This window comes from Phascolarctos cinereus, unplaced genomic scaffold (genome assembly GCF_003287225.1).
Source record: "Phascolarctos cinereus isolate Bilbo 61053 unplaced genomic scaffold, phaCin_HiC Scaffold_3;HRSCAF=262, whole genome shotgun sequence".
NCBI lineage: Eukaryota > Metazoa > Chordata > Mammalia > Diprotodontia > Phascolarctidae > Phascolarctos > Phascolarctos cinereus.
The window spans coordinates 222,066,803-222,083,697 of NW_027555736.1; the positions used below are offsets into that span (position 1 = coordinate 222,066,803).

Sequence of the window (16,895 nt, forward strand, 5' to 3'; positions counted from 1 at the left end):
CCCTGGCACAAGAGTTAATTCAAAGTAACATAACCTGATTTTAAAATAATTTTCCATCAGGTTTGAACAATTTCCACAAAAGAGCCTAGGCTAATTTCCAAGTAATTTCAGGGGTAAAGGCCTTTGCTCTTCCCTTACCCATTAAGTAGCAACAAAAAGGTAGATACACAAGACGCCACCAGCTACCAGTCAAACACCAACCTGATTGCCCTCAGATATTGACTAGTTTTCAGGTATTCTCTCACAGAGGTCCCCAAGTCAGTCTGAGCCTAACTGAACTTGACCCAGCCCCTTCTTCCCTTTCCAGTCTTACATTTTATTCACCTTTGTATTTTTTTCCTATTCAAGTTCATGCAACCCAACCCCACAGGGGAGGTCCCATGGACCCCAGGTTAAGTAGCTCTACTTTATGTTTTTGGTGTTTTTTGGGTTTGATTATTATTTTTTTTTTGCTAGGTATTGGGGTTAAGTGACTTGCCCAGGGTGACACAGCACATGTCAAGTATCTGAGGTGGGACTTGAATTCAGGGCCAGTGCTCTATCCATTATGCCACCTGGCTGCCCCAAGAAACTCTCTTTAACACAATGCTCTAACTCCCATGAGACCCCACGCCCAGAATGCTCTCCTTCCCTTCTCACCTCCACCTCCTACCTTCCTTCATGACTCAGATCATATCTCGCCCTCTGTAAAAGGCATTTCCCAGGAGATACCTCCTCTGGCCCTACATACCAATACTCATGTCTTTCTTCAAAGAGTACATTTGACTACATTTGACTACATCTACTTTGAATTCATTTGAGATGTACCTAATTATTAAATATTGTCTCTCCATTTAGAAAATGAATTCTTTAAAAGCAGGGACATTTTTGCCTTTCTTTGTATCTCTAGCACTTGGCACATTGTAATTGATTAATAAATATTTAGTAATTGACTGACAGAAATTGTCTCAAGTTTGAATCTTCTTTGAAACTCTGTGGGACGCTAATGAATATAAAGAAGCTGGGGAGACTTCTTCATACCTTTTTTGGAGGGAGGCAGGAGGGAACAGAGAGAAAGCAAAGGAAGTCCCAGTGAGTAAAGAGTGGAAAAATCACATTGGCCCTGGAAATCACAGATCCAAATTCAAATACACATACCCTTAAAAAAATGCCTGATGTTGGACAAGTCACTTTGCCCTTTGTGCCTCAGTTTCCTCATGTATAAAATGAGGAAATTAGATGAAATAACCCTTAAAATCCCTTCTATCCCTCAATCTATGAGGCTATGAACCTGGGCTACCAAAAGCAGATCAATGACAGCTCCCGAAAGTCTTACCTAGAATACTGAGAGGTTAGTTAACTGACCTGCTCCAGTCACACCACCTTCATGTCAAAGGCAGGACATGAATCCGGGGCTTCTTGGCCCCGAGACCAAGTCTCTATCTACTATGTCATACTGCCTCTGATTAAAAATAAATTAATAAAGAGAAGGGGGAATAGAAAAGGAACTAGTATGAAAGTTTCAAGCAAGAGGATTTTGGAAAAAAGAGCCCAGGACTGAAAAAGAGCAGTATGTTACTGTGGAAAAAGCACAAAATATCGATTTAGGAGAAAACGGTTCCAATTCAGCCCCTGCCACATACTAACTATGAGACTAGAGGTAGGTCAAAGGAATGAGATCAGAAAAGGACCAGTGCTAGGATTTGAACCCAGGGCCTCTTTACTGGTGATCTTTCCATCCATCCACTCCATCTCTCAAGGCCTCAGTTTCCTCATTTATAAAATGAGGGGGATGATTTGTACCTCCCTTCTAGCTAAGTGTTCTAGGAGTTTTCTCAGCTTAGTTCTTGATGCACGCTGTTACTTCCTTTTAATTTCATTCCTTCAATAAAAAAGCATCTATCTTTTGCTTGTGGCATTGTTCAGACATTTTTCAGTGACCCCATTTGGAGTTTTCTTGGCAAAATTACTGGAATGGTTTGTCATTTCCTTCCCCAATTTATTTTACAGATGAGGAAACTGAGGTAAACGAGGTTAAGTGACTTACTCAGGATCACACAGCTAGTAAGTATGTGAGGCCAAATTTGAACTCAGGTCCTCTGGACTTCCAGCCTAGACCTCTATCCACTGTGACACTTAGCTGCCTTTACTTATACACAAAGGTAAAATTCTATTATGTGGCACCTCAGTGTAATTCACATTCATTTATGCAACAGTCATACTTGTCTCCTGAGTGACTCTTCAAGCACATTAAGAACAGCAGTTCACTTTCATACGCACTTTAGAATTAACAAACCACTTTTTTCACACAGCCCTCAGAGGTTGCACAAGTATCATTCCCAAAGTGTCAGTAACCTCAAAGTAGGTTAAGTGTCTCACCACAGTCGCATAGCTCCTAAATTTTGGAGCTGGAATTTGAACCCAGGTATTGTGACTCAAAGTCCAGTGTTTTTCCACTATATGGATCTATTGAATAGTTTTAGAGCAAGAATTAAGAGGCCAGCTAATCTAACCAACTCATTTTACAGATGAGAAAACTGAGACACCCTCCCCTACACACACACACACACACACACACACACACACACACACACACACACTCCCAAGAAATTTGCCTGAAGTCTTTCAGGTAGTAAGTGACAGAGTTAGGATTTGAACATAGTTCATCTTACTCTAAGAACATCAAGAACTATATCTACCATTCTACTCTACTTCTCTAATCATATGTTTTTATAATACAAGATGATTATAAGCAGGGGTGTGCTGGTAAATGTTTAACAACCATATTTTTTAAAAAAAAGAATGTATTTATGATATGCTTTTTAGCTTAATCTCAATTGTTCACATGTTCTCCATCACTTTCTTAAGTCATGACAACCAATACAATAATAAATCAAGCCGTTGTCAATAGTAAATCAAGCCCTGATTTGTACCATTTGGTAGAGTTTCATAGTGTAAATGCTCGCAGTGAAAATTTCACAATGAACTCCCAGGAGTCCAATCAAGCTGTCTCCACAACGCACAGGAATATTCCCATCCCTGACCTGCTTATCCATTACCAGGAATGCAATGAGGTCCTATTCTATACTTTTCTTTTCAACTCAATATTAAATTTTGTTCCGGTGGCTTTGTTACCTGTCTTTAAGGCTTCACATTCCTAAAGGTCACAGATCATGTTCAGTATACCCTCTTCAATGGCAAGTACAGAGCAGCACTTCAATAAATGTTTTTGCCAGAGAAGATGACAAGGCAGATAAAGTTGGTCATCCTTGTTGCGTGGGAGTGAAAGAATTTAACCATAGAGAATTGGAGTATAGATAGCAAATATGCATTATTTTTAGTAGCTACAAGATGCATAACAGTTTAACTAGTAGCCCGAGGCTACAGAGTCAAATTAGGTATGCACCATTCCTGGATGTTTTATTTGGCTGGGAACAAAGCTCCCAGGTGAGACCAGCTTAGTGGTCTTTTTTTTTTTTTTGGAAGTGGGGAGGTGGGTAGCATGGAAGAATCTGTTAGCATCTGCTCTAGAAGTCTGGTCAACAACATTCCTGACTCAAAAATACATTATAAGTTTGTAGTTAAAAGGTAATTTGAATCAACACAGCCCAGCTCCTAATTCCAATGCACCTGATGTACAAGTGAAAGTCTCAACTTCCAATCTATTCCATTGCTCTGACAGTAGCCGGGGTTAAGGACACAGGGTCGGGGATGGGAATTGGGGCACGCTGGAGAAGGTGAAACAGGGAAGGAAGAAATTTAGGTCCAGGGTAACATTAAAAGCTACTGGTCTATAATGGTAAAGAAACTATTTTTTATTTAATAAAATAACTAAGACCTTTTTTTTTCTGGACTCCTTGCAGGCCTTGAACAATTTGAATCCAAATTCATCAAGTATTTATTAATTACCTATTCTGTTCAAGCTATTCTGCTAGGTCTCAGATGAGAGATAAGACAGTGTCTCCTCTTGAGGAGTTTTCAATCAGGTAGAAGGGTGAGACCTGTACAGAAATAATGGTAATATCATTTAATGATTAAGTCAGGAAATTTAATGATTAAGTCAGAAAAGGTCAGATGAAGACAGGAAAGGTCAAAGAAGTTGACTTAAGAAATTCCATCAGAGGATCCTTTCTGGCTTTGGGGAGCCAGAAAAGGCATCAGAGACTTGATGCCATGAGGGCTCATCCTTTGAAAAAAAGCCACCAGAATGGTGAACAGTTCAGAGCCCTAACCAATCTACAAGAGCTGTTCGTAAGGAACATTACAGTAACTAATTGGGAAGTTAAGGCAGAATAGACAAACAATGATTAAGGGGGGGGTACCTTTCCCCAGAAAGGGTTGCTTTGGATTTATCCTTTCCCCCATGAGACAGAAAGGCTCTGACTGGCTCCTACCAAACCACCCCCATTTAGTGAGATGTCACCAAACAGCTCTGGAAGGTTCTCAGTTATATTAATTTTCTTTTGTAGGGACATAACTAACAGGGCCCTGCAGCTCAATTCTTGGATATTGATTATTTCTCAACTAGCACCACTAAAGCTACACTTGGCAAAAGGCCAGGGATATCTGATCTGCCTCTTTTCATCTATCTCATAAATTAGTTAGAGGTCTGGTAAGGACCACTACATTTCCCTTCTCTGACCTCCTTCCCCTGCCCTCCTCTCCTACCTCCCTCACTCTGATGAGAAAAATGCTTTTTTAAAAATACTGTTAACCTAGGCATATATTTGGAAGTAAATCTGGTTAGAGCTCAATCAGATAGTGCATTTTTGATACCAAGTTGCATTGGGCTGGTCCAGAGAGAAAAATAGGTATGTTTTGGTAGTGAGTGAGACAGAAAGCTTCAAAACACATACCACAAGGGCCACCTGATACAGCATCAAGGAACTGGGAAGGGTGAAGGGAACCAGGAGAAGCAGTAGAGTGTAGTTACTTGTTGTCAGAAAGACTCGAGTTCAAATACTAACTAGATATGGGGGTGGGGAACCTGCAACCTTCAGGCTATACTGGATTCAGTCAAAAGGCCACACTTCAGGACCTAGAGGGAGGCCACGGTTTCCCCACCCCTGATACTAGCTATAGGAGCCTGGGTAAGTCCTGGGTTCATAGATATTCCTTTGGAAGGAACTTAAGAGACCATTTAAACCAAACCACTTATTTTCCAGATGAGGAAACTGAGGCCCAGAGAGGCTAAGTGACCTGCCTGAGGTCACATAGGTAATATGTGGCAAAGTTAGGATTTAAATTTGGGTTCTGTGATTCAAAGTTCTGTGTTTTTTCCCCTATTGCATGCAGTTTCCCATTCATTTAAGCTCTCTAAGCCCCAGGTTTCTCACCTGGAAATGAGAAAAATAATAGCATCGACTTCCTAGTACTGTTACAATGACCAGATGAGATGACATGCTAAGCATCTTGCAAACTTTAAAGTACTATGTTAATGTCAATTATTATCATTATCATCATCATCATCATCATCATCATCATCATTATCAAACCAAATTTTGATTTGGTAGAAAATAAGATTTCATCTACATTCAGATGATCAGTGAGGTGGTGAGAGATAATTTACCTCATGCATTCCCACCTGACATTCTTTACCCCATCCCTCTCCACCCTCTCAATGTCAATTAACGTTAATAGGGAATAAGTGGTCCTGTTAATGACGCAGCACTCTCCATCACAGAAGTCTGCTGCATTTGGAGGACAACAGTCTATTTATTTTCAGTTTGGTCAGAATCAAAGGATAAAGAATCAACAAGCTGAAAGTGAAGCATGCGGGCTAAACGAAAGCCTAGAAATTATAGGAATGAATTTAAAACCCAGCTATGCTGCTAACCTGTAGAGTCACTCCAGGGAAATAACTCAACCTTTATTTCTTCTTTCATAAGTGGGGGCACCAATGGCATCTCTTGCACAGAGATGTAGTTTGGGAAAACCAGGAACAACAGAAATTTAATAATGATAATGATGATTACAGCAATGATGATGAACTGAGTTCAAATTCTGTCAGATGCTTATTAGCTGTATCATCTTAAGCAAGCCATGTAACCTTTCTCAGCCTCGGTTTCCTCATTTGTAAAGGTGACAATAATAGCACTGACTCTATAGGAATCCTTGATAAAAGGATTTGTTTTGTAAAACTTGGACTCAGTCCAAAGGCCGAACCCAAGGACCTAGAAGACCACATGTGGCCTCCAGGCCACAGGTTCCCTACTCCTGGCCTAGACTTACTCAGGCTGTGAGACCTGCTGATGCTTTGACTGTTAGACAGAAGATGGCCTAGGAGGAGCATTCAAACAGATCACCATACGGAGCCTAACTCAGATATTGCACTCTGAGTTCATTCAGGCAGCCTGACAGTTCTCTTGCTCCTACCCCACGTGATAGCCCCCAAAAGACAGTACTTCAAGTGAATAATCTGGACATGTAATGTCACACATGTGTTTGTCACAACTGCAATGCCAATGAACAAAGGACAGGAGAAATAGGGAAGTTCACATGCTATAGACATTTATAGCTAAGACACTATTAAAAATAAAAAAGGAAAAGTTTAATTTAGTAAGCAGTAGTTGCAAATACTATAGTACCACAGCTATAAGAATTAGTATGAAGTTTTAGAACAATGGGGGCAGCTAAGTGGCACAGTGGATAGTGTCTGGCCTGGAGTCAGGAAGACTCATCTTCTCCTGAGTTCAAGTCGGCCTCAGACACTCACTAGTTGTGTGACCCTGGACAAGTCACTTAACCCTGTTTGCCTCACTTTTCTCATCTGGAAAATGGGCTTGAGAAGGAAATGGCAAACCCCTCCAGTATCTTTGCCAAGAAAATCCCAAATGGGGTCATGAAGAGTTGGACATGACTAAACAACAATAAAAAATTTGGATAAATTATAATATTGATTTATAAAATGCTTATGTAACTCAAGGAGTCCAACAATAAACGAGTGACCAAAGGATACCAAACACTGAGCTAATTGGTAAGTAGTATATATTAAAGGCCTTATACACTAATGGGAATGTGGGAAATATTTATACTATAAACACAAAGCAGACCAACAGCACATTAAAAAACAAAAATGCATCAAGGGAAGCAATATGGTTGTCAGAGAACCTGGGTTCAAATTCTAACTCTGCTGTTCACCTAGGTGACTTTGGGGAAGTTGTTTCACTTTTCTGGGCCTCAGTTTCCTTATCTGTAAAAACACTCAACCAGAGTGCTTCAAGTTCAAAGTCTGTGGTTCTGTGATCTTATGAAGATTTAGGAATAGATCAAAGAATCATAATATTATAGGATCGTAGACTTAGAGATGGAATTAACCTGGGAGGTTATTTATTCCAAGCCTCTTGTTTTATTGATGAGGAAAGTGAATCCCACCAGTACAAAACTACTTATACATGTTCCTACTCTAAATCAATTTATTCAACAAATATATGCTGACCCAGAGACAGGCACATAGTCAGAATCACATAGAAAGATTTTTTGTAGTGCTGGCCCTCTAGACACAATAGCTGGGGTGGGAGGGTTTCAAGCTGGAGCTGAGGAGCCCCCTGAGTTGGCTAGTGTCCTCAAATGTCCCAGAGTGATTACTAGGGTTAGCAAAATAAAAATTATTGTCAAACTCCAAAAACCATCACCACTCCAATATATAAATAACAAAGATGATTCAATAACGACACCTCTAGATGTCATCATGGGCAGCTAGGTGGTAGAGCAGATAGAGCACAAGGCCTAGAGTCAGGAAGAGCTGCATTCAAATCTGTCCTCAAACATTTAATAGCTATGTGACTCTGGGCAAGTCACTTATGTCTTATTTGCTTCAGTTCCTCATCTGTAAAGTGGGGGCACATCGGAGAATGAAATGGCAGAACATTATAGTATCTTTGCCAAAAAAATCCCAAAGTTCATGGGGTCATGTAGAGTCAGACATGATTGACTGGACAACAGCTTCCATGGTAAAAGACAAGCCAGTAAGATTAAAACAAAAACAAAACCAAGACTGACCAGTTGGCTGAGAAGCCCTAGCTCACTTTACAGCTAGGAAAATGAAACCAACCGTGAAAATAAGTGCTGGAAAGTTACAGGAAATGAGATGATCGGTGGGAGTGGGGGACTGAGGTCTGTAAGCTTCAGTGTCCTTTACCTAATGTTCTTCTAATTTGCAAAATTGATTTTGAAATGATGGTCATATCCTTAGAGTTCAGCGAGAAAAGGCAATCTAACTATCATTTCAATAATCATGCACATTTAACAATAGTAACAACAGTAGGGATAGTCAACTAATCTAATGACAGAGTCTAACATTCCCTCATTCTTTGTCCAGTTATGATGCACCAATTGAAGCCCTGAGAGAAATCAATGCAGGGTTTTCTGCCCTCTTCCTGTTTCTTTTTCTAGTGAAGCCAAACAAAGGGTTTATCTCCCTCGCAGATCAGCATATGAGATCTGCTGAGATATGTTTGCCTGTCAAACTCATAAACAGGACAGGATATGCCAGCAGTCATGGAAGAAGAGCCTTGATTCAGTTCACGGATGACAGACTGCAACATCCATCAGCATAAAAACAAATAGCGTCCAGCCATTACCATTGGAGCCCTGACTAATAACAGGGTGGAAAGTACTGGAAAGAGAGGTTGCCTGGGCTCTGACCATCTGCCTCAGATTCCCTTACACATTGAGAAGTGGTTTTGGCCCTCTATGTTGCACACATATGAAATTTGGGGTCTCACACTTCTCTCTTCTCCTGAAATAGGACCTAGGCTAAATGAATACTATCTCTGGGGATAATGGACTTTTGGAACTGTTCTATGGTGTGCATTTCAGACCTTGACTATTTGCCTGAGGGTCCCCCACCCAAAGTTACTTTACTGGGTATAATCCAAAATTATGAAAATATCATTTTGCAAAGTGTTCTCACAGGCTTTAAAATGACTAGATGACATAAGGAAAGGCGTCAATGTCTTAGCCATTTATTACGTCTTCCATTCTTATCAAGCAGAGTACTAATGTTTTCTACTTTCATGCAGTATTGTTCTTAGGGTCTCAAATGTGTTTTTATGTACACTGCCTATTTTGACAGTCTACAGCCTGTGGTACTGTGGAACAAGGACTGAACCATCCTACTAAACTTAGGATAATGGACCCTGAGTTTAAGTTCTGACTGTCATTCTCAATCTGTGTGAGTCTGAGCAAATCACTTATGTTATCCAGTCTTTACTTTCCTCACCTGTAAAGTGCATGTTGGGGTGACAGGGGGTGGAGGGGGAGTGAAGGAATAGGGGAGGATGTTGAACTAGATAACCTCCAAGATTTGGGGTCCATTATCCTATAACCGTTGCTATTCTTCATTCTCAAACAGGACCAATGACATTAGGAGGGTGATGTCTAGACTTATGCACGAATTGCGATTTGAGCAAGACAGAGCTGTGCAAAATCATCAGCCTCTTTCCTCCAGATTCATTTGAGTCCAGAGTCAAGACAAAAGTCAAGATGACTGGTGATGGCCTAAGATGCAGTGGGTGTATCCTATAACTATATGAAGTAGGGAAGGTATTATCATCTACTTTTTTAAAAATGATAAAATAGACAGAATCAGATTAAAAGACAAGGTCAAAGGATTTAGTTACTAATGAATTCAAAAGATTTCCTGGTCCAGTCCCTTAATTTTAAATATAAGAAAATGGACCGGAAAGGTTTAATGATTGTCCAAGACCACCAAAGTAGTAATTAGAAATAACAGAATTTGAACTCCAGTCTTCTGACTTCAAATATCATACCCTTTTTATTATAGTAGGAGGGTTGTCTGTATAATTCTCTCCAGACAGCTTTTCATCTAATAAATGATCCTATACAATTCTTGAAAATGACCAAAATATATCTCTATTAATTTTTATGAATTTGTGTATAAAGACCAGTAATTATTGACCCATATAAGATCTTCTCTCTAATTTTCAAAGTTACCAGTATAAATTTCTCAACACCATTCTCCAGGATTTCCCATGAAGAAGGAAAAATGAATGTACTATTGTATAGGACAACTCCATTTATTGTGAAGAGGGCATATCCACACTCAAATCAGTGGGATCAATGGTAAGACCATGGTCAGAACTAGACAAGATCCTTCCATCTGTACTGTAGCAGCTGAGCTTACTCACGATTTTCTGTTTTAGAGAAAGGGGTTCAGAGGGGACATCATATAAATAGTGTATGAATGGGGGCTACTTGTGTTTATTTTAATGAACTTTAGGGAGTGTCAGATCTGTGTGGACTGATGATCTTATAGCATCATTTATTGGTCTCTGATAAGTACATTAGCTCCACTTATGTTCAAGAAGGCAAAAGGAATACTGTCATATTTGGCTGCTTCTTATGGTCATGAGGGACTCTTAAAAATGTACAAAACAACTCCAGCCACCTGAGAATGGCATTAATCTATCTAAGGCACACCAGCTGGAGTATATCTCAGAAGGCTGATATTCAAAGGACCATATGAGTTGGGTTTTTTTTTTCACTTTAAAAAAATGTTTTGTTCATGCCTTTGTCTTAATCATATAGGCATTTCCCATCCCCTTCCAGACGGACTCCTCCTTTGTGACAAAGAAAAACATTTAAGACAAAACACACAATACAGAAAGCTTGTGTGACAATGTATGTAATAATTGGTTTTAGCAACCCCTCCCCCACCACCATGAGGGAGAAGGTACATTCAATCTGTTTTAAAATCAAAACAGAAGCTATTGTCTAACATTGCTATTCATATTACTAGGTGGCCTGGGATTAGTTGGCAATGGTGTTATACAGTGGTTATTTTTAAAAAGAACTCTAAGCAAACATAATGCAAAAAAGAGGGAAACAATGAATAAAAGAATTATAGTAATAACAATGATAGTTAACATTTACATAGAGCTTACTATTTGCCAGGCATTGTGCTAAGTACTTTACAATTATTGTGTCACTTGATTCTCACATCAACCCCTTGGAGGTAGGTGCTGTTATTATCTCATTTTACAGATGAGGAAACTGAGGCAAACAGAAATGTAGTCACTTGCCCAGTGTCCCACAGCTAACAAGTGAGGCTGAATCTGAACTCAAATCTTCCTGAATCCAGGCCCCAGAGCTCTATCCCACTGAGCCACCTAACTACCCACCATAGAAAAACAAACAAACAAACAAAAACACCACAACAATACATACTTGGTAGCTTCTGTCAGGCAGTCTCCATATTCCTCAAGTTGCCCAAAGAAGTAACTGAACAGCACAAATGACCAATAGTAGGAACCTATGCTTCCCCTTCATGTCTCTGCCTGGAATGATCATGGGGAGAAAGTCCATAACAGCTTGGTTGTCTGGGCAAAATGCCAATGGAGTTACAGGGAACCATCATTCATTCATTCATTCGTTCATTCATGAATGAATGAACGAATGAATGAATGAATGAATTAAAAAGCATACTAAGCGTTTACTGTGCGTGCCAAGTACTGTGCTGAGTCCAGGAAATACAAATTGAAAAGCAAAACATTTTTGGCTATAAAGGAGTCCATGCCCTAAAATATTCCCTTCTCTCCTCACTCCTTGATCCTTTTTAAGGTCCTTGTAAGGGCTCCCAAAATACATTTTTGCAAATAATCAGGATAGAGTGATTGATCTTCCTGGGGCAGTGGGGTTTTGGTCTTCACTTATAATTAAAGTCTGGTGTATGGTGCGTAGGCAGATGAAGCAGAAGTTGCTCTTGGAGAGTGTTCTGTGTGAATGGGGCATTGGCTGCTTATTTACTCTCCAGAAAGCGGAAGTAGAAAGGAGGGAGGATGATTTCAGGTAGGTAATAGCACAGGGACAGAGCAAAACTTGAGACTCTGATGATTCGAACTTTTTGCATTGTTATCTAGTTTGATAGCAAGAAGGAAACGTATGAGGAGAATGAAAAATTGAAAATAAAGTATTTAAGCCTATTGTTTCCACAAGGAATATTTTCCCAAGTTTTCCAGTATAAATCTAGGATTTATTTTTAATTCCTTAAGGCTATCAGTAGCATCGAAATTTGTTTTTAAACACAGGAGGCAACCAAGAGCTTCCAAGATGATCTACTCTTTGCAACATTATTGAAAGGGCTACTAAATTTTTAATTTCTTTCCCATTTAATCTCTTTGTGGGGGAGGAGGGAAAATACTTTTTTTAAACAATGCAATCTGAAGATGAATGTTTCATAAAAAGGCTTGCATAGAGTTGTTTAAATTCACGTTTGTGTTACTGTCAAGGACATTATGGAAGCTGACAGCCAAATTACCAATTTATCAGATGCCTAGTGTTATCCAGGACAAACACAGGAGGTTTGTGTACACTACAATGGCCAATTAGAGGTTCGTCACACTTTTCATAATTTGGTCAGACAGTGGTTTACTAAATGTGAAAATTAAACAGTACAAAATATTATGCTAGGTGAGATGAAAAAGGATGGAAAGATGACAGTTAAGGAATAGGGAAAATAGGGTGCCTGGGTTATGTATTTGTCTTGAATTGTTCTCTTGTAAAATAATTGCTATCTTTCATTTCTAAAATACCTTTCTCTAAGAATATCCTAAACAGTTCTAAGGAATGAATTCTATGTCTTTGGGATCTCATTTAGAGGTTCCATCTTCCCTGAAGATACTTAATTTTTTCTACCACTGAAATGCAGCGACATCTGGGCTGGAATTAAAAGTGCCTCCATTACTGCACATAATAATAAGCAAAGACCTCCTACAGTTCTTCAAGAATCCATTTGTCTGGGATTACCAGGGTCAATGGTGCCACTTTGGGAGAAAGTGCATCGGGAGTTTAAATAACCACAGATTAATGACTTGACAAGTGGTCAAGATCTAAGTTCTGTGTTTTTTTTTTCTTTTCGGAAAGATGATATCTCCACTTCCTCGGGAATGTACTGGGTATTGTCATAATGAGGAAAATTGAGTGCTGAATAAAAAAATCTATTTATTATTGTACTGTATTGCATTGTATCATACCATAGTATATTGTATTATATCATATTATGTCATATTATATCATATATCATATCATATTATATTCATATTATAATCATATTCATCATATGAATAATCAATACCTAATAGGAAAGTTTTAATCAGGCAAAATCACACTAAAGACTTTTCTCTGGCATTTCCTTAGGGTCATTTATAGCCATTGAAGCACTGCATAGGGGATAGAAAACTAGACTGAAAGGCATGAAAACCTGGGTTTGAATTTTGCCTCTGAGACATATTGGCTTTATGATCCTGGTCAATTATTTCACTTCTCAGGGCCCTAGGCAACCCTGTAAAAATATAAGTTGCAGAGAAGGTGTCAACCTGTATTGTTAGGCAGTTTCCTTACCTGGGAGTTCCATATATTAGTGAAATCACAGGTCCAAGCCCCATTGCTATCCCCAGCTGTGGTTTAGTGAAAAGAGTGTAAGAGGTGGATTTGGAGTCAGAGGAGAAGCTGGTTTTGAATCCCTACCCTTGTTCTTTCTACGTTTGTGATGGGTGAGTCTCTTTACTTCTCTATTTATTCTTCCTTAAAAGAGAAAACATTGAACTAAATAATCCCTAAGATTTCTTCCAACTCTCAATCTTGTGATTGTTAGCCCAAAGTCATTATGGAGGTATATGAAAGTGCTATTTTCCACGTAAGGATTGGTTTTATTCTTTTCCTTTATGATCAATTTGCACGCCGGCTTGGCAATAATCCTACTCAAACCACCTCTTCCTCTTTCAGGTCTGAACCCCCTTACTTGAAATGACAACAGTAATGAGAGAGGGAAGGAGAGGAGGAAATGAGAATTTATATAGTGCCTATTATGTGCCAGGCACAGTACTAAGTGTTTTTTCACAAATATCTTATTTCATCCTCCAACAGCTTTGTGAGGTGGGTGCTATTATCTCCCCATTTTGCAGTTGAGGAAACTGAGGAAAACAAGTTAAAGTACTTACTAGTAAATGTCTGAGGCTGCACTTGAACTTAGGTCTTTCTGACTGTAGGTCCAGTGCTCTATCCGCTATGTCCTAGCATGACTAATAATAAAAACTTACCCTTATTTTAGGCTTCTAGTGTTCCAAACAGCCAATATTGAAGGTGTACTATGTGCAAAATCTTCTACCAGCTTCAAAGAGTCCTAAGTAATGTGATTATGAGAAAACCTAACACAACTTAATAATTTGTTTTTAAATATGTTTATTTGGATTTAAAGCTACTAGATTTATCCATTCATTTAGCACTATTAAACCGTATGGTTGTTGGATTGTTCCTTTCTTTTCTTATTTTTGATTCCCATTTTAAGAAGCACAACAGAAAAACCAAACACACAAATAAAACATCTAGTACCCCCAGGAAATTAAATGCAAAAATACTATGTTAATTCAACAGAGCAGTGGAGACTTTAAATGTAGAGAAGTCAGGAAAAATAAATTTATGCTTCCCCCTGTCCCCATAAAAGCCACACTGCATATGTACATGTTATTAAGACATAAATATAAAGTAGCAGGCATGGTATAGAGGATTAAGTAGGTGGCTTTGAAATCAGGTCAACCATGTCCTAGCCCCAGTGCTATCTCTCAATCAGCACATAGCCATTAGCAAATCGTGGCACCCAACCTGTGCCTCAGTTTCTTTCGTTTTTATCTAACCCACTAATTCTTAGAGGTTTTAATTTCTTTATCCCAACCATTGACAACATGGGAATGGATGATACTCAGAGCCTTCTCTATGAGTCAAGTAATTTTACCTCTCAAGCCAAACTACAAGGTAGGGAAGGGGGGAGGGATGTGAAATGAATGGTCAGAGTGGCCAAGTACATGTCACAGAATGTAAAGACTGCTTTAGAAAAAAACAATCATAGAATAGAGGACATAAATCTAAGATCATGTGGCTCATACATAGTCCACTTTCTTTCTGGATCTCTTCAATTCTTTCTTCCATGCCAAGGGTATTTAGGAGAAAGTAGAGTTACTTGAGCCACCATGACTGTGGAGCATTTCTGGAACACCTTTCATCCCAATTTTTGTCTAACTCTTTTGACAACTATGAGTCCAAGGCCTTCTCTTAGTCCTTTGTCCTAATCTTCTCAGCACAGGTAGCAGTGGCAAATTACTCAAGGACCTAGACAGGAGAATCCAGCCGCCTTTACTCCATTTGACTAATGGGCTTTTGTTCAAGAAACAGAAACAGAATGCTTTACAAAGCCAACAAAATGGTATTGGTCAACTTGTTTTATGTGTATTGATGTTTTGGCACGTTAAATCTGACAATCGAGGATAATGAAAAAGGAAGGCAGCAAAATATACTTCTACCAAAAGCTCACTGAGTAAACAGATTAAATTAGGCCAAACAGACTAGTTGTCTGGACTATGTGGGGGCTCAAAAAGACCTACTTCCTACCCACTCACCCTGACCCCCAAAATTCCATAACTAGCTTGCCTATGATAGCTGAAATTACCCCCAATGTCCTTTGGATTGAGGCATTGTCTCTTGAAGACCCGAGATAAAATTAATAGAGGAAAGAAAGACATTAACTTATTATCACATTTTCCAGAACTGCAGAACTGGAAAATTTCTAAATGAACCACATATTAACTTAGGCCAGAAAAAATTTGATCCAACATTAAATTAATATTTACTAAGTTAGGAACCATTCCAGAGCCCTGACTCTGGAATTAAAATTCCTAGGTTTATAAGCTGCCCTTGATCAAAACTCTCTGTTGGATCTTGGGCAAGTCACTTAACCTCTCTCTAGGCCTCAGTTTCCTCATCTATAAAATGAAGAATTTGAACTACATGGTCTTTGAGGTCCCATGCAGTTCTACATCTCTGATTCTCTTAAACTTTGAAAAATCTCTCTCTTCCTTCCTTCTTTCTTTATCACTCTCCTATAATGTAAGTGTGACTCTATCTAATGTATAAATGTATACATCTCCATCATTTATCTATCTATCCATCCATCTATCTATCTATCTATCTATCTATCTATCTATCTATCTATCTATCTATTCATCCATCCTTCTATCTATCTATCTATCTATCTATCTACATACATACGTGGGAATGTTATATGGGCTACAACACAATGATGGCATAACAACTGTCTTATCCTCAAGGAAGTTGCAGTCAAGTAGCATAGCTAATGGCAGCTAAGAGGCACTATGGATAGAAAGCCAGGCCTGGAGTTAAGGGAACCTGAATTCAAATCTGGCTTCAGATACTTAGTAGCTGTGTGACCCCTGAGCAAGTCACTCAACCCTGTTTCCCTCAGTTTCCTCATCTATAAAATGAGATGGAGAAGGAAATGGTAAATCACTCCAGTATCTTTGCCAAGTAAATCCCAAGTTGGGCCACAAAGAGTTGGACACAACTGAAAATGACTGAATAAGGCAAAGATAAAAATTTAGTTGTAATTGAGTTTCTTTTTAGCTGAAGAAGAGAGAAAAGGAAAAGGAGAGGAGAGGAGAAGAGAAAAGAGGAAGGGAGGGGACAGAAGAGAGAAGGAGAGAGGAGGGAGGAGAAGGGAAGAAAGGACAGGTGAAGAGGGGAAAGGAGGGAATAGGAGAGGAAAGGGAACGAGAAGAGGGGAAAGGGGATGGGAAAGGGAAGGGGATAGCAAAGAGGATGGGGATAAAAGAGGGGAGAGGAGAGGAGAGAAGAGAGGAGAGGAGAGATGAAGACAGGAGAGCAGAGGAGAGGGAAGGGAAAGGAGAGGAGAGGAGAGAAGAGAGGGTTAGAAAAGAAGATATGGGGTGGGGAGGGATAATAACTATTTTTTTTAAATGCTATCATGTAGAAGAGTTATTGGATTTACTATGCTAGGCCTCAGAAGGTGGTGCTGGGAACAATGGATGGAAATTACAAAGAGGTAAATTTAGGCTCGATGACAGGAAAAACCTTCCTAAAAATTA

At 39.2% G+C, this 16,895-nt stretch overlaps 1 protein-coding gene and 1 pseudogene across 5 annotated transcripts in view; both read right to left on the reverse strand.

Moving 5' to 3' along the window:
* The window catches only part of NRXN3 (neurexin 3), a 2,091,311-nt gene that overhangs the window by 932,643 nt on the left and 1,141,773 nt on the right, over positions 1-16,895 (reverse strand). The gene's annotated exons all lie outside the window — the stretch shown is intronic.
* Positions 8,899-9,005, reverse strand: LOC144456443 (U6atac minor spliceosomal RNA; annotated as a pseudogene).